The sequence below is a fragment of the Engystomops pustulosus genome, chromosome 5 (genome assembly GCF_040894005.1).
Source record: "Engystomops pustulosus chromosome 5, aEngPut4.maternal, whole genome shotgun sequence".
NCBI classification, from domain to species: Eukaryota; Metazoa; Chordata; class Amphibia; order Anura; family Leptodactylidae; genus Engystomops; species Engystomops pustulosus.
Window position 1 is genome coordinate 130184562 of NC_092415.1, and position 24509 is coordinate 130209070.

A 24509-nucleotide genomic window follows, 5' to 3' on the forward strand; every position below is an offset into this window, starting at 1 on the left:
GTGCGCACAGACAGTACTTGCAGATTTTAAGGGCCAATGCGCCGCTGATTGGCGCTGCCCAAGTGTTGACCTCCTATTGTGACCCCGGAAATGTTCCTGATTCTGCTCCTTCACTGCCAGCACTGATCTCTTCCTCTGCCTCTGACCTCGCATCCTGGCTGCCTGCCTTGACCGTCTCCCTGTTCCTGACCACGAGACTGCCTAGTTATCCTGTAACTCGACCTTGGCTACCACCGTGGACATGTCACGCCTGTGTAACGACCTGGTGGTACCACGCTGCAGCAAGACCATCCGGCTTTGCGGAGGGCTCTGCTGAAAACCAGATGCCACTTAGATTCCGGTCCCAGGTGTCTGCTTACATCATTGTCCTCAGTGGTCCAGGGGGTTCACTACTCCAAATACTGACACCCACCACATGCCTCCCAGTAGATAGGTAGTCCCAGCACATACTCCCAGTAGATGGGTAGCCATAGCACATGTCCCCCGGTATATAGGTAGCCACAGCACCAAAAAAAAAAAAGAATATTCACTTACCAGTGCTCCCTGCAGCCAGCTCCGCATCGCTCCCACGCTATTCTCTTTGACCCAGGCTTAGACAATGGCGGTGAAGGCGCCTGGGTCGTACAAAGGACGTGAGCAGTGGTAACATCGCTGCCTGTGTCCAGTGATCAGTCTAAGAGACACACGGCAGCCATCACTATTTATTAAAGATCTGTCTGAGAGCCAGATGCAGCCATAACTGGCTCCCAAGCCATAGGTTCCCTACCCCGGTTCTATAAGAATCTTCAATGTTTACTACCAGTGGAAAGAAATCTGACCATGGTCATACAGGTGCACAGCTCGTTATATCAAACAGCTCTGATTACTCTCTGTGATACTAACAAGATGTTCATCTGTGTGACCATGGTTAGATTTCTGTCCACTGGAAGTAAAAATAGAAGCTTCCTATAGAAGGATAGCAAGCAGAGATCTAGAAAACAGCGAAGAATTGATACAGAAAGTATGTTGAAAAATAGTACTTTTTATTATGCAAACAACGTTAATTTGCTGAAATAGGAATACTCCTTTAATGTAAATGGGGTGGAAGCGTAAAGTCTAAAACTTAACCTTTATTGTATTGCATGCATAAGATGTATAACACCTATCTAGCAATAAACAAACAACTAGATTAAAAAACTACAGCTCTAATGGCAATATATATCTCATGTTTTGCTTGATGTAAATCACAAGAATAGTAACACTTTATTATAAATACCCACAAGAGGCCACTATTGCTCTACTATGTTTTCTATAAACAGCAGTTACTATATGGACTGTGATGCTTCCACCACAGTATGTGAGATACTAGAAATAATCTCTAAGTGCGAAAGTAATTAAGTATCCTCTACAGTTTGAGAATGACACAAATATAATATTTTCACATGATCTGTTGTCCTCTGGATTTTGTGTGTGTTTGTCAGATGTTTTTATCACATACAGTAATACAAGTGCAATCATATTATGAGTAACAAAAGCTTTTATTGACAGAATGAGTTAACGCAGCAAGTGAATATTTGCAGTGTTGACCCTTCTTCAGGACCTCTGCAATTCTCCCTGGCAGCTCTCAATCAACTTCTGGACTAAATCCTGACTGATAGCCGTTCATTCTTGCACAATCAATGCTTGCATTTTGTCACAATTCGTTGGTTTTTGTTTGTCCACTCGTCTCTTGATGATTGACCACAAGTACTCAATGGGATTAAGATCTGGGGAGTTTCCAGGCCATGGACCCAAAATCTCGATGTTTTGTTCCCTGAGCCATTTAGGTATCACCTTTGCTTTATGGCAAGGTGCTCCATCATGCTGGAAAAGGCATTGTTGATCACCAAACTGCTCTTGGACGGTTGGGAGAAGTTGCTCTTGGAGGACATTCTGGTATCATTCTTTATTTATGGATGTGTTTTAGGAAAGACTGTGAGAGCCGATTCCCTTGGCTGAGAAGCAACGGCACACATGAATGGTTGCAGGATGCTTTACAGTTGGCAAGAGACAAGACTGGTGGTATCGCTCACCTTGTCTTCTATGAACAAGCTGTTTTCTAGATGTTCCAAACAATTGGAAAGGGGATTCATCAGAGAAAATTACTTTACCCCTGTCCTTCTGGAGAGAAGTGGCTTCTTTGCTGCCCTCCTTGACACCAGGCCTTGCTCCAAGAGTCTCTGCAGATGCACTCACACCTGCCTGCTGCCATTGCTGAGCAAGCTCTGTACTGCTGGTAGCCCGATCCCGAAGCTGAAACACTTTTAAGAGACAGTCCTGGCACTTGCTGGGCCTTCTTGGGCGCCCTGGAGCCTTTTTGGTAACAATGGAACCTCTCTCCTTGAATTCCTTGATGATGCGATAGATTGTTGATTGAGGTGCTATCTTTCTAGCTCAGTTACTCTTCCCTGTTAGGCCAGATTTGTGCAGTGCAATGATGACTGCATGTGTTTCTTTAGCGATAACCATGGTTAACAGAAGAGAAACAATGATGCCAAGCACCAGTGTCCAAGTGTCCACTGGTGTGATTCTTACTTAACCCCTAGGCGCACCACGACGTTATACTACGTCCCCGGAGCTAGATGCTTAGCGCACCGGGACGTAGTATAACGTCCAGCTTCTGGGACCGGCTCACGAACGGAGCCGGTACCAGAAGCAGCGGCTGTCAGCTGTCTATCACAGCTGACACCGCGCTGTAACACCCGCGATCGGAGCCGACTCCGATCGCGGGTGTTAACCCCTTACACGCCGCGGTCAAGCATGACCGCGGCGTGTAAGGGTGTTCCTGCTGTGGATCGGTTCCCCCGTGCCGCTTACCGGGGGATCCGATCCTCTTCTGGGCAGCTCCGAGGACTGGCATGTGCCCCGGACCTGCCCGGTCTCCATGGCAGTCAGAACCCTTCCTGGTCTGACTGTAAACTGTCAGAGCATGCGCAAGCTTGCTCATACAGTTTACACTGCTCTACAATAAAATAGTATTGTACAGCAGTGTATTGAACTTAAACCAGTGATCAGAGCATCACTGGTTTAAGTTCAAGTATGTATAAGTAAAAATACGCAAAAACACTTAACACTACACATTATAATAAATAGAAAATAAATACATAAAAATATAAGCCCCTAAAATGTCACTTTCCCATAAAAAAACTTAATAAAGTATAAAAAACATAAAAACGCAAAAAAACCCCGCATATTTGGTATTGCCGCGTCCGTAACAATCTGCATAATAAAACAGAATTGTTACTGGACCCGCACGGTAAACGCCGGAGGAAAAAAACGCAAAAAACTTTCAGAAAAAAGATTTTTAATTATTACCCCATAAAAAATGTTCTAAAAAGTGATTTAAAAAATTTTATGCACTCTAAAATAAGCCCACTAAAAAGAACAACTGTTCTCGCAAAAAATAAGCCCCTAACCAGATTTGTCAGCCAAAAAATAAAAAAAGTTATGCATAAAAAAAGATGGTGATGCTAAAATGAATAAGCCCTTAAACATTTGTCAGGTGAAAAATAAAAAAGTTATGCATATGAAAGACGGTGATGCTAAAATTAACAACAATTTTGCCAAATTACTTTTTATTCAGTAAAAATGGGAAAAAAATAAAAATATATATAAATGAAGTATTTTCGTAATCGTTGCGACCCGTACAATAAAAATAATATACCATTTTCATGGTATGGTTAATGGCCAAAAAAAAAAAAACATACAAATTTTCAAAAAATTGATGATTTTCATTTCCTCCACCAACAAAGAGTTAATAAAATCTCACCAATTAGCTATAGATGCCCCAAAATTATGTACCAGAAAAGTGCATCTCATGTGGCAAAAGAAATAAGCCCCTATAGGTCCTCAATAAAAAAAAGAAAAAAATTATAGCCTGTACAATGTGACATAGCAAATCTGATTTGGATGGCGCCTCCTTCCCTTCTATGCCCGGCCGTGCGCCCATACAGCAAGTTACCAGCACAAATGGGGTATCCGTGTACTCGGGAGAAATTGGGTATCAAACTTTGTGGAGCCTTTTTTCATTTAATCCATTGTAAATGTTTAATTTTCCACCCAAAATGAGTGTATTATGAAAAAATATTACAATTTGCAGACTGCACCTCCATTTTGCTTTAACCCCTATAAAACACGTAAAGGGTTAACAAACTTCTTAAAAGTGGTTTTTCATACGTTGAGGTGTGTAGTTTCCACAATGGGGTAATTTACGAGTCTCACTATTATTTAGGCCTCTCAATGTCAATTAGAAATTGAGCAGGTCCATCTAAATATGGGTTTTGGCAATTTTACAAAAAATGTGAAAAATGGCACCCAAATTCTGAGCCTCATAACATTCTAGTAAAATATGTGGAATCTTAAAAAACCATGCCAACATAAAGCAGACATTTGGGAAATGTAAGTTATGAATTTATTTGGGTGCTTTGACTATCTGCATCAAAAGTAGAGAATTTAGAACGTTGAAAATAAAGAATTTTTCTAAATTTTTGCCAAATTTTGTTTTTTTTCATAACTAAACGCAAAAGATTTCATCCAAATTTTTAAACTAATTTGAAGTACAATGTGTCACGAGAAAACAATCTCAAAATGCCCTGGATATCTCATAGCGTTCCCACGCTATAACCACTTCTAGTGACACAGGCCAGATTTGAAAAATGGGGCCGCGTCCTTTAGGCCAAAAGATGCCGAGTCCCGTAGGGGTTAATCATGACAGACTGATCTCCAGTCCTGTCCTCATCAACACCCACACCTGTGTTAATGGAGCAGTCACTGAAACAATGTTAGCCGCTCCTTTTATGGCAGGCCTGCAATGAAGTTTAAATGTGTTTTGGGGGAAACTTTTTAGTTAAATATTGACTTTGCAATTAATTGCTGTTAGGCTGATAACATTTTTTTATAACATTCTGGAGTATATACAAATTGCCATAAAACCTGATACAGTAGACTATGTAAAAATTAACATTTGTATCATTCTCAAAACTTTTGGCCATGACTGTATAAGGTAATTTTCATTACACGTATATCCCTAATAACACTGTATGAAATTAGCTATAGCAATTAACCATCTTAGTCACTGAGCTGCTAAATAAAAACAACACTATCACTATCGCCCCCCTGACATGTTTCTCCACATCCGTAGCGTCCCCAGGTGTGCCGGTGCCAAGTGTACTCGTTTCTGGCAAGCGTCAGACTTTAAACCTCTGTTTGTGACCTCACTCGACTGTCCAATGTAATTTGCCCATATGTATAAACCAATCAACACGTTAGCGACGCAAGGCGATAGAGATAGTCTTTTTCTGCGGGTACTTCGCGCAAAAAGACAATCTATATCGTCATAAATTGAAAGTCCGTGACGACAGCTGGGACTTAATATGGGACTTGTTAACCCCTTAATGCTGAAGCCACTTTTCACCTTCCTGACACGGCCCATTTTTTCAAATCTGCCCTGTGTCACTATAAATGGTTCTAACTTTGGAACGCTTTAACATATCCAGTTGATTTTGAATTTGTTTTTTTCGTGACACATTGTACTTCATGTTGGTTGAGAAATTTAATCAATATGTTTAGTATTTATTTATGAAATAAATGGAAATTTGGCAAAAATTTTGAAAAAAACTGTTTTCCAAATTTTCTACTTTTTGGAAAGTTGGTCATATCACTAAAATAACTTAATAACTAACATTTTCCATATGTCTGCTTTAACTTGGCATCATTTTTCAAACATCTTTTCTAGAGATGAGCGAGTATACTCGTCCGAGCTTGATGCTCGTTCGAGTATTAAGGTACTCGAAACGGCTCGTTGCTCGGACGAGTATTTCCCCTGCTCGAGATCGAGCATTTAATTAAAAAAACACAGTGAAGAACAATGAAGAATAGAATAAAAACAGTGAACACAGGATCATTTAAGTGAAAAACACAGTGCAGAACACAGTGCAGAATAGATTACAGATGTTCGGCACATCTGCTTACTTGTCGGGAGATACGCGCGGAACGGTGCGTACAAAATAGTATGTGAAGAACAATATATATGTGTGTAAAGAACACATTGCAGATGTTTACATACATCTGCAATGTCTTCTTCACACATATATATTGTTCTTCACATGCTATTTTGTACGCACCGTTCCGCGCGTATCTCCCGACAAGTAAGCAGATGTGCCGAACAGTGAAGAATTGGGGCACGGAGACATCGGGCAGCGGCACGGAGCGGCACGGAGACATAGGGGCACGGAGGCATCGGGGCGCGGAGGCATCGGGGCGCGGAGGCATCGGGGCGCGGAGGCATCGGGCAGCGGCACGGAGACATAGGGGCACGGAGACATAGGGGCACGGAGACATAGGGGCACGGAGACATCGGGGCACGGAGACATCGGGGCACGGAGACATCGGGCAGCGGCACGGAGCGGCACGGAGACATAGGGGCACGGAGACATAGGGGCACGGAGACATAGGGGCACGGAGACATCGGGGCACGGAGACATCGGGGCACGGAGACATCGGGCAGCGGCACGGAGACATCGGGCAGGGGCACGGAGACATCGGGGAGACTTCAGTGGAAGAAGATCAGCGGATCCCGGGACAGCGTATCTCCCGACAAGTAAGCAGATGTGCCGAACATCTGTAATCTATTCTTCATTGTGTTTTTCACTTAAATGATCCTGTGTTCACTGTTTTTATTCTATTCTTCACTGTTCTTCACATCTGCTAACTTGTCGGGAGATAATATACGCGCGGAACAGTGAAGAATAGATTGCAGATGTTTGCATACATCTGCTAACTTATCAGAAGACGTTCTTTTTCAATTAATTAACACATTTTATTCCCGAACCATGGTCCCTTTGAAAAATGCTCGAGTCTCCCATTGACTTCAATGGGGCTCGTTATTCGAGACGAGCACTCGAGCATCAGGAAAAGTTCGTCTCGAATAACGAGCACTCGAGCATTTTAGTGCTCGCTCATCTCTAATCTTTTCCTTTTTTTAGGATGTTAGGAGGCTTATAACTTTAGGTGCAATTTTTCAGATTTTCACAAAAATCATCAAAACCTACTTTTGGAGGGTCAATTTAGTTAGAAGTGACTTTATATGGCCCACATGACAGGAAACCCCCACAAATGACACCATTTAAGAAACTACACCCATCAAAATATTCAAAACAACCATTGGGAATTTTGTTAACCCTATGAACGTTTCATGAAGGTGAAAGATAAATGAAAGTGAAAATACAGAAATGTAATTTTATCTTACTATAGATTCATTGAACACTAAAATTTGCACCTTCACAATGGGTTAAAAAGGAAAATGCATTTACAATGTTGAGGGCAATTCCTCCTGAGTATGCCAATACCCATTTTGTCACTGTACCCTGCTGTAGGGGCACAGGGGGGCAATTGGAATGGAAAGAGCGTTGTTTTGTTTTTGGAGGGCAAATATGGCTGAAAAAGTTTGCATGTGACAGGATGCATTTGGAGAGCCATAATGGTACCAAAACAGAGGAAAGCCCCAACAAGAGACACCATTTTGGAAAGTACACCCCTTGGAGAGTTTAGCAAGGTGTAATTTGTGTATTTGCCCCAACAGGTGTTTGATTCAATTAGGCCCCAAAAAGGAAAAAGGTGAAAATTTTCTCAAAAAAGTCACTTTTACCCCAAATTTTTGTAAGCCACAAGGGATAAAAGATGAAACAACCCCCATAAATGTGTAGAACTATTTCTCCTAAGCACAGAACTGCACCACTTTTGCATATAAAATGTTGTATGGGTACGCAGTGAAGCTCAGAAGGGAAAGAGGGGCTTTGGCCTTTTAGAAGCCAGATTTGACAATCATCCTTTACATGTGTCAGGATGCATTTGGTACCAAAACAGAGGGGAACCCCAACAAGTTTCACCATTTTGGAAAGTGCACCCTTTGGAGAATTTAGCAAGGTGTAATATGTGCATTTTCCCCTACAGGTGTTTGCTGCAAATAGGTCCCTAAAAGGAAAAAGATGAACATTTTCCCAAAAAAGTCACTTTTACGGCTAATTTTTGTATCCCATAAGGCATTAAAGATGAAACAACCCCAAAAAATGTGTACTAGCATTTCTCCCAAGTATAAAATTGCCCCACACATGCAAATAAAATGTTGTATGGGTACGCAGTGAAGCTCAGAAGGGAAAGAGGGGCGTTGGCCTTTTAGAAGCCAAATTTGACATACATCCTTTACATGTGTCAGGATGCATTTAGAGAGCCGTAGTGGTACCAAAACAGAGGGGAACCCCAACAAGTTTCACCATTTTGGAAAGCACACCCCTTAGAGAATTTAGCAAGGTGTAATATGTGTATTTGTCCGTAAAGGTGTTTGATTTAATTAGGACTTAAATAGGAAAAAGGTAAAAATTTTCCTATAAAGGTCATTTTACCCCTAATTTTTTATAGCCACAAGGGATAAAAAATTGTAATAACCCCCCAAAATGTGTAAACCTATTTCTCTCGAGTGTAGAAGTACCCCACATGTGTATATAAAATGTTGTATGGGCGCACAGTAAAAGGAAAGGGGGATGTTTGCCTTTTAGAAGCCAAATTTGACAGAAATGTTTGACATGCATTTGGAGAACCCTAGTGGTATAAAACAGATAAGAATCCGAAAAGTGACCCTAATTTTTGAACGCACACCCCTTAGAGAGTTTTGCAATGTGTAATATATGTATTTGCCCCTACAGGTGAATGATCCAATTACGCCCTAAACATTAAAAAGGTGAAAATTTTCCTATAAATGTCACTTTACCCCTAATTTTTGTAAGCCACAAGGGATAATATATTAAATAACCCCAAAAAGGTTTAAAACTATTTCTCCCGAGTGTAGAAGTACCCCACATGTGCATATAAAATGCTTTATGGGCGCACAGTAAAGAAAAAGAGGGATGTTTGTCTTTTAGAGGCCAAATTTGACAGAAATCCTTCATATGTGTCAGGATACATTTGGAGAGCCGTAGTGGTACCAAAACAGAGGAAAACCTGAAAAGTGACCCTTATTGTTGAATGTACACCCCTTGGGGAATTTAGCAAGGTGTAATATGTGGTGTAGTGTAATACACGTGGTGAAATGAGCATTTTGAACATATAGGTGGTTTCCAAATATCATGTGCAATGGAGTCCGAGATGGAAATTGCAATTATTTCTGGAAAGTTCAGTGCCCGCTATGTGGCGCCCGTTATGAAATAATGGAGGGGTATAGGGAGCAACGTAACCTAACAGTTGTTACAATTATTCATTTTACCGAAATTAATTCACAACAGGTTGGGCGTGAATTGTGAATGTGTTGTGTATAAGGAGGTAGAATATACCAAGGGACCAACTAAACTTTTGTCACTCTGGAGGTGTCGCAGGTTTTTTTTTGGGGGGGGGGGGGGGGTGTTCACTGTAGCATAACAATAATATATTATCTTTATTCTACGGATCACTACGATTACGGTGATACCTCATTTATATAGTTTATTTTATATTTGTCCAATTTTATTGAAGGAAAACTAGAATAGAAAAAATTGCATTTGTTTTAGTATTTCCATCTTTATAGCAGCATAACTATAGTATTTTTTGGTTGACGGAGCTGGTTGTAAGCTTATTTTTTGCGTGACAAGTTGTTCTTCTCACTGGTATCATCTTGGTGCTTGTAACTTTTTCGGATAACTTTTTAGAACATTTATTGTGTTTCCTTGAACCACGACAGCACCCAACCAGAGAGAGGGATCCGCCTCCAGGGACAGGAAACCCAGACTTCAAATTGTGCGGTACGCCCCATCTCCTTCAGTGGATTACAGAGACTGTATGGGACTTAATGTTCTTGATTATTTCTGACCACCATATCATTCAGTATCACTTTCAATGAGAGAATCTCACACCTCTGTGACACACACATAACGCTTAACACCCAAGTGTGAAAAGAATTTACAAGGGAGGGAATAACCAGGGTGCTGTCGTGGTTCAAGGAAACACAATTACCGGTGAGTAATTACCGGTTTCCCCCTCTCACCACGACAGCACCCAACCAGAGAGAATAACATAGATGAAAATTTTAGGGAGGGATAACCGAAGAAAGAACTCTTCGCCCAAAGGAAAGCTCCTGTGCACCTACTACATTCAGCCTATAGTGCCTGTAGAAAGTGTGAGAAGACCAGGTGGCAGCCTGACAAATCTGATTAACCGACACCTCTCTAAATTCTGCCCATGAGGAAGAGACTGCTCTGGTGGAATGGGCTTTTAGACCTTCTGGTATCGGCTGGCCTGCTGCTACATAAGCGGAGCTAATAGCTTGCCTAATCCATCTGGCTATAACTACAGCTGAGGCCTTTTGCCCCCTATTCTTGCCTCCAAAAAGAACAAAAAGACTATCAGATTTTCTCCAATCTCTAGTCCTATCCAAATAAAGCTCAATGGCCCTCTTAACATCTAATTTGTTAAACTCTCTCTCCCTATCCGTAGAAGGGTTACTACAGAAGGATGGGAGCCTGATCTCCTGGGATCTATGGAATCTAAAGACTACCTTTGGTAAAAAGGCCGGGTCTGTCATCAGAACTACCCTGTCATCCAGAACCTTAAGGAAAGGCGCTCTACAGGATAGAGACGATATTTCTCCAACCCTACGGGCTGAAGTGATTGCTACCAAAAATACTACTTTAATAGTCAACCACTTTAGTGAACAAGTCTCCAGGGGCTCAAAGGGGTCCTTTATCAGATAATTTAATACCAGAGTGAGGTCCCAGGGGGGCACCGTACTTCTCCTAAATGGGGTCATACGAGATGCCGCCTTTATGAACCGAGATATCCAGGGATGAGAGGCTAAGGGGGACTCAAACAGGGAGCTGAGGGCAGAAATCTGTACTTTAAGGGTGGCGGGTTTAAGGCCCTTATCTAATCCTGCTTGCAGGAAATCTAATATCTTAGCTATATTTGGATGAGCTAAGTCTATTTTATCTGGAGTACAAAAATCTGAGAAAACTCTCCAGACCCTGAAATAAATTTTAGAGGTAACTAACTTCCTACTCTTCTGCAGGGTTGTAATTACCTTGTCCGAGAGGCCTTTTTCCCTCAAGATACGCCTCTCAAATTCCAGGCCGTCAGATGGAGGTTCGCAATCTGTGGGTGGAATACTGGGCCCTGGGAGAGGAGATCGTGACTCTCTGGGAGGATCCAAGGGTCTGATATCGATAGCTCTCTCAGTATTGAGAACCATGCCCTCCTGGGCCAGAAAGGGGCTATAAGAATAACTCTGGCCTGGTCTTGCCTTATCTTCTTCAGAACCCTCGGGAGGATAGACAGAGGTGGAAATGCATAGGCTAGGCTGAGGTTCCACTTGATTGAGAAAGCATCCAGACTCAATGATCGATCTCTCGGGTCTAGGGAGCAGAAGAGTCTGACCTGCTTGTTCCTTCTTGTGGCGAATAAATCTACCTCTGGTTGGCCCCAGAGTCTGGTTATCTTGGAGAACACCCTCCGATTCAGGGACCACTCCCCCTGTCGTAAGAGATGACGGCTTAGGAAATCTGCCTCCAAATTGTCCTTGCCCCTTATATGTACCGCTGATATTGATCTTAGATTGGCTTCTGCTAGCTCTAGAATCTGAATCTGAATCTGCTAGGCTCATTAAGGACCCGCTTCTGGTACCTCCCTGGCGATTCACAAATGCCACTGCTGTGACATTGTCCGAGGCAATCTTCAGGTCTGTCCCCCGAATCATCGGCAAAGCTCGTCTGATTGCCTGCAGGATGGCCTCTAGTTCTCTGTAATTTGAGGACCTCTTCCTGGATTCCTCGTTCCATGACCCCTGGAATAGGAGGTCTTTGACCTGGGCTCCCCAACCCGTAGAGCTCGCATCCGTAATCATGGATAGGGGATTCTCCTCTCTCCAAGGCCTGCCTGCCTGGAGGTTCTCTTCTCTTAGCCACCATCCCAGGGAATCCAGGATCTGTTGGGGAAGTGTAATCCTCTGGTCCAAGGAGGACTGGTCCCCTCTCCAGTTCTCCAACATGAAGAGCTGTAAGGGTCTTGCGTGATACATCGCCCAAGGTACCGCTGGAATTGCTGCTGTAAAGAGACCCAGAGTCCTCATAATCTCCCTTATGGTAGGGGATGGCTGTCTGTACAGCTTTTCCACCGAGGCTACTATCTTCACCACCTTGTCCTGAGGAAGGAAAGATTTCTGCTGAGTGGAATCTAATCTGATGCCGAGAAATATCTTTGATTTGGCCGGAGTAAGGGAGGACTTCTTCAGATTCACCATCCAACCCAGGCGATGTAGAATCTTCATTACCACCTTTATCAGAATCTCTAACTTTTCTGCTGAACCTGCAATCAGCAGGAAGTCGTCTAGATATGGCACAAAAGTGCCCTGATGTCTCCGCATGTAGGCTCCCACTTCCGATATTAGTTTTGTGAAAACTCTCGGTGCTATCGCCACTCCAAAGGGTAGAGCTCTGAATTGGAGGTGCTCTACCTTGCCGTCCATTATCACCGCCACTCTCAGGAATCTCTGACTGTCTGGATGAATAGGGACGTGGTAATATGCATCCGCTAAGTCTATGGAAGCCATAAAACAATTCTGAAAGAGCAGGTTTGTGGTTGACTTTATTGATTCCATCTTGAATTTTTCCACCTGTAGGTAGCAATTTAGTGGTTTTAAATTTATAATGGTGCGGAAGGCGCCGTCCGGCTTCCTTATAAGGAACAGGGTTGAATAGAACCCTGTCCCCCGATCTTGCAGTGGCACTTGCCGTAGCACCTCCTTTCCCAATAAGGATCTTACTTCGGTCTCCAGAGCCTGTTTTTCTGCTCTTCCGGCCACTGAGGTTATCCTGAAACGCTGTGGGGGAGGGGATAGAAAAGCTAACTTTAGGCCATCTTGTATGATCCCCAAAATCCACTTGCTCCCTATAATTTTTCTCCACTCCTCCTTGAACAGGGAGAGCCTTCCCCCCACAGGACCCCTGGCGTCATTGCTGACCGGGGCGTTTACTGGAATCCTGAGGTCGGGAAAACATGAACCCCTTAGACCTCCTAGAGGATCGCCACCCCTCTTTCTTGTCTCCGGATCTCTGGGGAGATCTAAATCGCCTTGAGGGGCGAAAAAACTTCCTTTCTTGAGGCCTTGTACTAGGAAAACCTCTTTTCTTGTCTGCTGCTTTCTCCAAGATGTTGTCCAGCGCAGATCCAAACAAGAATTCTCCCTCACAGATGACTCTTAGATGGAAGGTCACCTGTCCAGTTTTTCAGCCATAAGGCCCTTCTGGCAGAATTGGATAAGGCCACCGATCTTGCTGATAACCTTAAGGCGTCCACCGAGGCATCGGCTAAGAAGGCAGAGGCTTTTTGTGCAGTGGTAACCTCTGAGATAAGATGTGACCTGGACGCACCAGTCTTAATCTTTTCCTCCAGCTGGGAAAGCCAAACAAAAAGAGACCTAGAAACGCATGTAGCCGCGACGTTGGGTTTGAATGCGCCTGGTGCTGCTTCCCAGGAGCGCCTTAGGAAGCCATCTGCCTTTTTATCCATAGGATCTTTAAGCACACCTGAATCCTCCACTGGAAGCGCACTCTTCCTAGAGACTTTAGAAACGGCAACATCTACCTTCGGTGCCTTGTCCCAAATCTCTGTCTCCTTCTCTGGAAAGGGATACTTCCTCTTCATTGCCCTAGGGATAAAAACCTTCTTGTCCGACTTGCGCCATTCTGCCTGGATAAGGGAGGAAATATTCTCATGGATGGGAAAAACCTTTCTCTTCCTTTCTCCTAGACCCTGGAACATAACGTCTGTTACAGAGCGTTCCTCCTTTTCATCTTCCAATTCCATAGTCGATCTTACTAATTTAACCAGATGATCAATATCTTCGATAGGAAACAGGGGTCTGCCTGACTTGTCCTCCTCTTCTGACTCAGATGACTCCCCCGAACTAGGGCCAGAATCTTCAAGTTGCCTGGAAGTGCCCGGGGAATTCCCTGACCTGAGGGATCTCCTTATTTCCTGCACAGAACTACGCACCTCCTGCTGGATTAGCATACGCATGGATTCAAACAAGGTCGACTGATCTTGTGCTAACAGGCGCTGAACACACTGGTCACAGTTAGGTTTTAAATAAGAGTCAGGCAGATTATCTCCACAGATTCTACATGCACGATTCTTAGACTTTACAGTGGCTTTCCCCTTACGAGATTCTTCCCTCTAGAATAAGAATCACATAAGACATCATCAGAACCAGTTTAAAGGCATGGTAAGGCCACACTCACCAATCAGCGGACTATCCCCCTACTTCACTTTACCGTAGCGGTGTCCACCGACTCTCTACCACCTTCATTAGAACTCATCTTATTCAGTGGTGAGGGTACAGCTCCGTTTCATCCACGACTGGAGCAACTCCTGTGGCTGGCTGTGGGTGCTAGAAACAACACTCAGGACTCCTGTGTGGGATCTCCTTTTAAAACTCCCACCTCAGACGTCCTCTCCCATGTGGACGCTGAGCGGCGCGTCACTTCCGGTCCTCACCGGAAGTGGAGTCGGCGCCATTTTGGAGAAGACCACCACGGGGAGGAAGAAGCCTGCACTCAGCCGCCTTTCCACGCACGCCTCCAACTCCGGGATCGGAGGCGTGCCGGAGTCCGCCTGCACCCACAGACTGCGCTGCACCTCGCAGCATTCACCTCTGCACCGCCGCCGAGTGACCACCCTCCGGTAAGTCTCGGCGGGGGAACCTGTGCAGCCACCTGGGACTCCCATTCCCCCCTTTTTCCGCGACTCCTGAGCCTCACCGAGACTCACTGGATCCCCCGTCAGGGACAGGAAACCACTGAAGGAGATGGGGCGTACCGCACAATTTGAAGTCTGGGTTTCCTGTCCCTGGAGGCGGATCCCTCTCTCTGGTTGGGTGCTGTCGTGGTGAGAGGGGGAAACCTTTATTTTTTTTTTACTTTTTTTACAGTTAATGACATCTAAGCTTGAACAAGTGATCTTCTGATCACTTGTTCAAGCTCTTTTACAGGTTACACAGTGCAATGCAGATGTATTGCACTGTGTAATGTAAGACACTGAGCATGCTGCGCATGCCCAGTGTCTTACAGCCGGGTCGTGCCAGAAGGCAGGGACCCGGCTTCCGGATGAAGATCGCGCAGCCCCGGGCACCGGCAGTCCCGGGGCTGCGATCGGAGGAGTCCGATTCACTTTTACTAAACTTTAAATGCCTCTAAGAAGCCGCGGTCAGCGCGACCGCAGTGTTAGGGGTTAACACCCGCGATCGGAGAAATCTCCGATCGCGGGTGTTAGAGGCAGGTGTCGGCTATAATATATAGCTGACACCCGCAGCTTCTGTCCCCAGCTCCGTTCAGGAGCTGGGGCCAGAAGCTTGACATAATAATACTGCATTTTGCGGGAACGCACCTCCTGCCATGCAGTACTATTACGTCAAATGTCTGGAAGGGGTTAAAAAGCCTAGCATCTAGTCGTACTGGTCCAGTGAAGTTTTATACCACACACTAATGTACAGGGCTGTAATGACAAGACTACGTTTTGACAAAAAAAGAGAGAAGGCCACAGCATCCAATATGATGAAAAAAGGTTAAACCTTTATTCACGCAGGCATAAAAAAAAGTGCAACGTTTCGATTCACATTGTCAATCTTTGCTTGACAAAGATTCATTGTGAATTGAAACGTTGCACTTTTTTTCTATGCCTGTGTGAATAAAGGTTTAACCTTTTTTCATCATATTGGATGCTGTGGCCTTCTCCCCTTTTTGTCTTGGACTATGGATCCTGCACACTAGGACCCTGGGCTGTGTGCATCAAACAAACAGCTTTTGGTAAACACATTGGTTGCTGTCTTTTTTTTTTTTAGACCACGTTTTGAGGCGCTGTTAAAATTTCTGCATTACAGCGATAATATTCAGTGTCCTGCTGCTGGTGACCATCCCCAAGACCGATTGTACAAAATTAGGCCAGTAGTGACTAATTTTAATGAAAAATTTATGGGGGCTTACACCCCACAAAAAATGTAGCCATCGACGAGTCACTTGTACTTTTTAGTACTTACATTTCGGCAATATTTGCCAAGCAAAAGAGCTAGATACGGAATCAAAGTTTATAAGCTCTGTGAAAGTGAAAGCGGATACACCTACAAATTCCGTATCTATGAGGGAAAGGACTCCCAGATCTGTGTACCTGAGTGCCCCCCTGTCCTAACCACAAGTGGTAAAACTATGTGGGATCTTTTATTCCCCCTGATGGGTAAAGGCTATCACCTTTACATAGATAATTTCTATACAAGTGTCCTTCTCTTTCAGTGCCTCCTTGAAAAAGGAACAGTGGCCTGCAGAACAATAAGGAGGAATCAAAGAGGCCTCCCAAAAAATATGGTGGACCTTAAATTGAGAGACACAAGCAAGTCCTTGTGTCAGAGTAACATCATGCTGACACAATATAAGGACAAGAGAGATGTGTTTGTCCTCACATGTATCCATGCAGATTACAGCACCCCTGTCTCTGTTAGAGGAACTAATGCCACAGTCCTCAAGACAGTTTGCATACAGGAGTACAGCCAACACATGGGAGGGGTTGATCTCAGTGGTGGCGAACCTATGGCACGCAGAGCCTTCTCTGTCGGCACACGCTCAGTGGCCCCAGCCACCTTGAGCATTGAAATGTGTCCCGCTCCCGCTGGAGCGTGCAGCTAGCAGAGCCTACTGCTCTTGTTCTACCTGGCTGCTGCCAACTTTACAGTCACAAGAACTTCAGCAAGGAACAGCGTCCAGCCACAGTTCAAATGTTAAGTGTGGGTGGAATCCCTGTTGCATGATGCAATCATAGCGTCTGCTCATTCAGCCCCTGATTCATTTCCACATGTTGTACGAACAAACTGCAGACAGAGATGAAGCTGGCCGTCAGGTGAGCTTTAACTGCTGCTCATTCCCATGCCTTTTGGTCTCTCCTGAACATCATTAACATCCCTGGTCATTAGTCACTCAATCTGTACTCAGACTGTAATCTGTACTCAGACTGCTGCAATCCAAGCCATAGCAGACAGTCCTGTGTAAAACACAGCAATCCTAAGTCACTTACTTAAATAAGACTGCTACCTTTCCCTCCATAAATATCAGGCCGTCCTGTCACATACATGTTACACAGGACTGTCTGCTTTACATGGATGGAAACACAACAGCAGTAAGAAAGGAAGCAAGCAAGCTGCAGCAACCTTGTGTAGAGTATAGGGTGGCATGGTGGGGAAACCCCTGCGAGTAACTAACAAACGACTTCTTCATCCTATTGCACCGTATGTTACACAGGACTGCTACAGCTAGACACCTTTCTTTTGTTATATAGGACCTGCAGCAGTCCAGTGTAAACAGGACTGTTCAACTTAGTAGCTCCCTATTTATTTTTTAATAACACAGGACTACTGCAGGTTTTCTAGTTATCCATAATGGCAATATTAGGCGGCGTTTAGATGTTGCGTCTAAACAGAAGTCAAATGCAACGGGTAGGAACTGCACCCAATCGAACCACATGTTCTTTATGCAAACAATGTTAACAAGTTGTGCTCATTCCCGAATGTACGAGTTTAGGACCTTTCAGGGTTAAATTTCCGTATTGGCACTTTTCAATATGTAAGCAGGTTTGCGGTTGTAGTTTGGGCACTCGGCCTCTAAAACGTTCGCCATCACTTATCTAGCCGATCAAATGCTACAGCCATATAATGCGATTCACAAGTCCCGCAGTTGGTACAAAAAGGTTGCAGTGGGCATACCAAGAACAAGTAATTAAGCAATTACTGTTCCCAGAGGGTGAGAGCACATCCCATACTAGTCACACCAGCAGAATTGTGCCATGACAACATTTCCCATCTGAGATCCCCCCCCACAGAAAAGAAAAGACGGCCATACAAAAAATGCTGTGTGTGTTAGAAGAAGGGAACATGCAAAGATACCGGTTATGTGTCCTAGAAAAATTTAAGAATGTTTACAAAGTTTTTACAATATAATGCAGAGCTATTGTAAATGCTGTTTATTAAGTAATTTGGATGTAATAAGTAATTTGGATGGTAAGATTGTCTGTCTGAAAAAAAAAACAAGTTAAATTAGGAAAATAGCAGATATTTTTAATTTTTTGCTACATTTCCCCTACATTTTTTAAATAAAAAACATGAATCATATCATTCACAATGCCGTTGCCCGCTGTACCGTAGCAAGGCGGGCAACGGCAGCGCGCTGGGAGAGGAGGAGGTGGTGAGCGCAGCTCACCTCCGTCCCTCTCCATAGGAAGATATGGCGCACAGCGCCGTACTACGGAGAAAGATAGGACATGTCCTATCTTTTTCCGGGGTACGGACCGGTACGGTTCTGATATTATCATCAAACAAAATAATACATGTCAGGTCTGAAAAATAGGCTCGTGTCCTGAAGGCCATTTTAGGCTGTGTCCTTAAGGCGTTAAACAAAAATGGAAGCTAAAATAGCGAGTATCCATTGGTAGCAACATACTTACTCCATACTACATCAGCTGTACACAAATTTGTAAGTCATTTGCAGAAGATAATGAATGTGCGGCTGTGCCAGCACTTAGTGTTCATTCTCTATAATAGCATGTCAGTGCGCTTGCGCTTATGGTGCTGCTGACAACTTGTAAAAACAGCTCCTTCGAACGAGGCAAGTATTAAAATAAGCAGAGGCAAAGCTACTGGGGGTCTGGAGGCTCCGTGGCCCCAGGACTTTGAGGGACCCACTGAGAAGTTTTCATCTCTATTTGTGTCCCTAGGAGGGACACAGGTAGAGCTGTATCCAGAGACTAGAGCAGCCCTGCTCTCTCTAGTGTTACCGGTTTGCCGCTCCCAACACACATGTATTGAAATTGACCTTCCAGGACCTGTGGGATAACTACTACAAAGGGGGAGATTTATTAATCTGTGCATGACAGAATTCTGTCGTAGTTTGCACTTAAAAACTGTCTGCACCACATTGATTAAGGGTTTTAAGACTAGCTTGATAAAAGGTGTGATAAAAGGGCGTGTCTTCGCACCAAAAAATTGTGTTCACCAGAAATACTGCTGAACCGAATTGTGTTCTAATTTTCTGGTGTAAAGTAAGCCAACTAATAGAAAGTACAGAGTACAACTAGACAGTCTTATACTACAGATTTATCATCCAGCATTAGACACTTTTAGAAATCTGTTGCAGAATAAAACTGTAGAGTCTAACTCCGCACTATCTTACCTTAGTACATTTGTTATAAATCTGCCCCAAAGTTTTTTTTGAAGGTGGGGAGTGAAAAATGAAAACGGGCCCGGTCGTTAAGACGGTTAAGTGGGAACTTTCATATGGGAAGACCTCTATTTATTATCACAGGGCAACTGATATGGAAATAATTATTTAAACAAACTCATTAACAACATTAAAAAAGCTACAAAAGTGAAACCCTCATTCAGTCCATTCGGATTCAAGAAGTCTAGACGATCCATCCATCGAGCCTCCATTTCTAACTTACGTCTGTCCAAGATACCTCTGTGAGGCCCTGATTTTATTTTGATCAATTGACCAGAACTTTATATGGTTTATGTCACCCTTATGTTCCCGCCTTACATGTTTGGCCAATGAAGTAACCTTGTTCGCTCGAACCGTCCTCAGATTTGTGGAGATTCTCCTTCTTAGTTCCTGGATGTTCTTGCCCTTGCAAATTTTCAGATCACACATATACTTTTACAGTTACTTTTCAAAATTTTAAATTGCAAAAGTCTTTCCATTAGCTGTAAATTGTTTCCTTTTCAACATGTATTTACAAAAACTGCAGTCACCACATGGAAAGAAACCTATTAGTGGTAAGGCCAAGTTTTCTTCAAAGGGCAAGCTGTAGTGAAGTAACTATGGAGCTTATCTTGAATATTATGAGAGCGGTTCAATAAGTACCCGTGTTTGACGACAGAGGGCATTCCTGAGGGAAGTTGGTGTTATCATCGTGTGCTGCCATCAATCAAATAATCTCCTCATGGGGAGTCCGGGGATCGCGGAGGGAAGCCGGGAACAGCAGCAGCGATGATAGGAGACAGCCGGACCACGTGGCGTGCCTGCTGGGCCCAGAATGACGGCACTGAGAATGTTGCACCCCAACACACTACGGGCGCTTACATCATCCCAGTGAGTCCGGAAAGTGAGTCGGCAACACGCCGCAGGGACAGCGCACAGCCATAATGGCCACCCCACGTTGCGATCCAGCCAAGCACATAAAAACAGTGGCGGCGTGATAGAGCTGCGGTACCACATGCAGCCCTGCCCCATAGACATACAAGAACAGACAAGCCCTGAAAAAAAGGGGTGTGAACATCCCACATTACATCATAGTGCCCAGAAGCCAGCCCTTACACAGCAACAGTCACAGCAGCTAAAAACATATTGCCTGCATCTCAAGTAGCTATATATATACCTAACATCAAAATGGCGCCCCCACGACCCCGAGGGGGGCAGACATCAGACTAAGAACAGGCAGAGTTGGATGCCAGCTCACAGCTTAACCCCCCATCAACTACAAGAAGCTAGCTAAAGTAGTGGCCAAAAAAATTGCACCTAGTATACAAGAAACCCTATCCACAGCAATAGAAGACACTCTACAGGTCATTCAGTCAGAACTTGACTTGCATACCAACCGCCTAGAACAAGCAGAGAGGCGCATCTCTACTTTAGAAGATGATTTAGCAAAAGCACTAGCAAAGATAACAGCAGTGAATAAAGAATCAAAAAAGATGGCGGACAAAGTCGATGACCTTGCTCATAGAATAGGGCCACCCAGAGTCCCACAGTCCCCTACCACACAAGTAGAGAGAGAAGATTGTGTGAGACAAGCAATAGCAAAATACCTCGACTATGCTGACAAGGAAGCGATCCTGCGAGCATACCGCAGACGATAAGAACCTCTTATGATAGTCCACTCTGCTCTGCGCTATTAAAAAAACAATGGAAGTTCCAGCTAATGTATCCAGCAACCCATTATGCTGAGTTGGCGAGATCCAGACGATGGACGGCGCACCCACAGATCATCGCCCGACCCTGATCAAAGATCACCACTACTGAGCACATCCACACGGAAACCTCAACGCCCTGAAGAACCGCCAAGATAAACGAATAATAGAAGTTGGAAAGACTGAGGAGATGCCAGTATTGAACGAAAAGACGAAACCTACAGAACCATAAAAGTTGGGACATATACATTCAAAGGGTGAAATGCTTCTATTACTTGATGGAAGATGAGGAAGTCAACAACAGTTTGCTTTAAAGGTCCACTTCCGTGGCTCTGGGTGAATATGACCATATTGTTATATATGTTGAACATGTTAAAAATGTTATTGAAGATAGAATTGTTTGTGCTAAGGAAGGTTAAATTCTGTATTCAAGAGCTAGGCCAATCTGAGGGGACGGAGGAATAATAGATAGAAGCAGACAGGGAAACAAGCTAGACAAATCATTAACACTACAATTGTCCGGACAGTAACAGTGGTGACATGGAATGTCATAGGGCTCCATTCCCCACAGAAACGCTCTGCGATACTGCGATATCTAAAATCTTTATGTGCAGATGTGGTGGTGTTGCAAGAAACACACTTGCTTAACACAGAGGTTTAATATATGAAACGCCTGTAGGTAGTCAGAGGTAATTGGTTCTGCAGAATCGAACAGACGAGGAAGAGTCATGCTTTTAATAAACAAAAACTCAGACATAACAATAAAATCCCATTCTGTTTGAGAATCGCAGGATCCTCCATGCCATTTTACACACGCCTACAGGAGAACTAAGTATATACAATGTGTGTGCCCTAACACGGAACAGCAGCAGTTCTACTCCTCCTTAATGGAGCGACTAGCTCTGGACATGTCTCCCCAAATAGTGGTGAAGGGCGCTCTTTAACCAAGTAATGAACCCTAGGGAAGACAGGTTGGGACGTGAAAATGCACCCTGAACGCAAACACAGCAACAGACTGACTTAGCCTTACTAACAGCGGACTTGGGACTTATTGACAGCTGGAGACAGGAACACCCGGAAGGTAGGGAGTACTCCTTTTTTTCAGAAGTCCATGACATATGATCCAGGTTGGACCACATCCTGGTTAGCAGGACATTACTGGACAGGATTGAACATACCAATTGAACCCATAGTAGTGTCCGATCACGCCCCAGTGAGCCTGATCTTGACCTCTTTACACAAGCTGGGGATGGTGGACCGAATTTGAATATCACAACACATCCAAAAAAGACAAGCCAACTGTACATTGGGAAGCAGCCAAGACGGTCATTCGGGACCAGATAATGGTGTATGTAGGACGAGCCGAAAAGCAGGCCAGAAAAAAAACTATACAGTAGCGGCCCAGTAGCTTCATACTTAGCCGCCCCAACACCCCAGACCCTAGAGAAATGGAAGACAGCAAAGTCCCAACACAAGACTTGACTAGAACAGCAGGACCACCATGCACAGGTCAATGCGCAAGCCAGTCTGTTCAGGTTTGGAAACAAATCAGGCAGAATACTGGCTAACTTGGCAAAGGGCCATAGACCAGTTACACATATAACGAAACTTAGAAAAGAATCAGGGCAGCTACCACTATGCCAACCTGGCCTATATCAAGGTATTACCAAAACCTGGCAGGGACACCATGCTAACTAGCTCGAACAGACCCATCTCCCTTATCAACCAGGACCTCAAGCTTATAGCAAAAATACTGGCAGATCATCTGTCGATCCTTATGCCCGGATTGATAGGCGACCCGCAGGTGGGCTTTATAAGAAACAGAGCAGCGGTAGCAAACATCAGGTGGGTCCTCACGGTACTGGATGTGGTAAAGGTCCAGCGGCCAACATTGGGCAAAAGCGGCCTATTGACCCTCGATGCAGATAAAGCTTTTGACAAAGTCCGATGGGGGTGGCTGGACCAAGTCCTGGACAAGTTAGGCATTCAGGGCCCATTACGGTCATTAATCAAGGCCTTATACAGAAACCCAATCGCGGCCATTTTCTCACCGGGATATCTAACAAACAAATTCCAACTGAGTAGGGGAACGCGTCAGTAGTGCCCGCTGTCACCACTACTTTTCAATCTGGCAATTGAGCCCCTGGCGCGGATGTTGAGAACCCCAGCTATAAACCCGGGCATACAGGTCAGAGAGTCGCAAATGCACTTTTTGTAGATGACATACTGCTAGTTATAACCGACCTGATAACATATATACCCATAAGCTTACACCATATCCAACAATTTGGAAACATATCAGGCTTTACTATCAACACATTGAAAACATAATCTTAATATAGCTAAAGAACACATTAAATATTTGGGAATAAACATAGGAAAAATACTGCCCAAACGCTAAAAGGAAAAACTCTAGCCTACATAGACTACTTACGCCAGAGAGAGATGATACGGAAATAGCCTTACTATTCCCATAGTGGGAGAAACGACTGAAAACAACAGAAACATCCCCAAGGATTTTGCAGGGGTGGGCGACAGTTAGGAAACACATTGTCAATGAAAAGTGGAGAGAAACATTTTCTAAATTGATGCATGCAGCAACATACGCATTCAACATTCCAGCCCCAGAATCAAGACCGGACAGGCTCACTGCATGTCCTAAAGGCAACAAAGCACTGACTGACTTCTTTCATTCCATATGGACTAGCCCCTCAACCCAGTCTTTCTGGAAAGAAGTGCAGAAATTTATTACGGTCACATTAACTATACCCCTGCAGCCGCTAGCTTTTCTCTTCCACTTCATAATACCACAGGGAGAGGGAGAGGAAACAGACGTCACTATATCCCCGATCATGCACATCCTCTTACTAATCGCTAAACTGTCTTTTGAATCACTGGTTAATACACTCCCAACACTTTCCGAGGTCATATAGACAAAGTGGTGTCGGAAAGGAGACAAACGAGTAAAAGCCTTCTTTTGCATATGGCGGAAATTCATTACCAACCATATGACCACGAATGAGATCGGAGAGCTCATGAGAAAACTCAAATACTCCTCATGGTAAATGACCAGGGACATCAAAGGCACGTTAGACAGATTAAGAATATAGGTACACAAGAGGTGGCAGACTAAGTCACTCTGAAAAAGCAGACCTGGGAATCTAGAAGCAGACCGTTGCAATCTCAACCTTTACTTCCCAGTGGTGTGGTTATGCCACGTCCCATCACAAATGTCACCTGAAGTGCTTATCCACCATCAGGATCATTTAAAACAAAGTCACTTTATTTCTTGCATTAAAACTAGGCCCAAAAATAGCCAAAAAGCCCAAACTTAATTTGTCACAAAAAAGGTTTAGATCCGTTGAGGATTATGTGTACCCACAACTAGTCGCATCTGTATATATTAGATGGAAAGATGGTCCATAGCAAAGTGATCTATCAGACCAGAAATGGATATCCTAAATATATAATGATGCTAGTCGTGAAGACAATTGTCTATATGTTACAGCTCATAAATCCATCAGATAGACCTACT

The 24509-nt window shown here is 44.0% G+C and overlaps 1 protein-coding gene across 3 annotated transcripts in view; it reads right to left on the reverse strand.

The window, feature by feature from the left end:
- Positions 1-24509, reverse strand: part of TRIO (trio Rho guanine nucleotide exchange factor) — a 373142-nt gene that overhangs the window by 54508 nt on the left and 294125 nt on the right. The gene's annotated exons all lie outside the window — the stretch shown is intronic.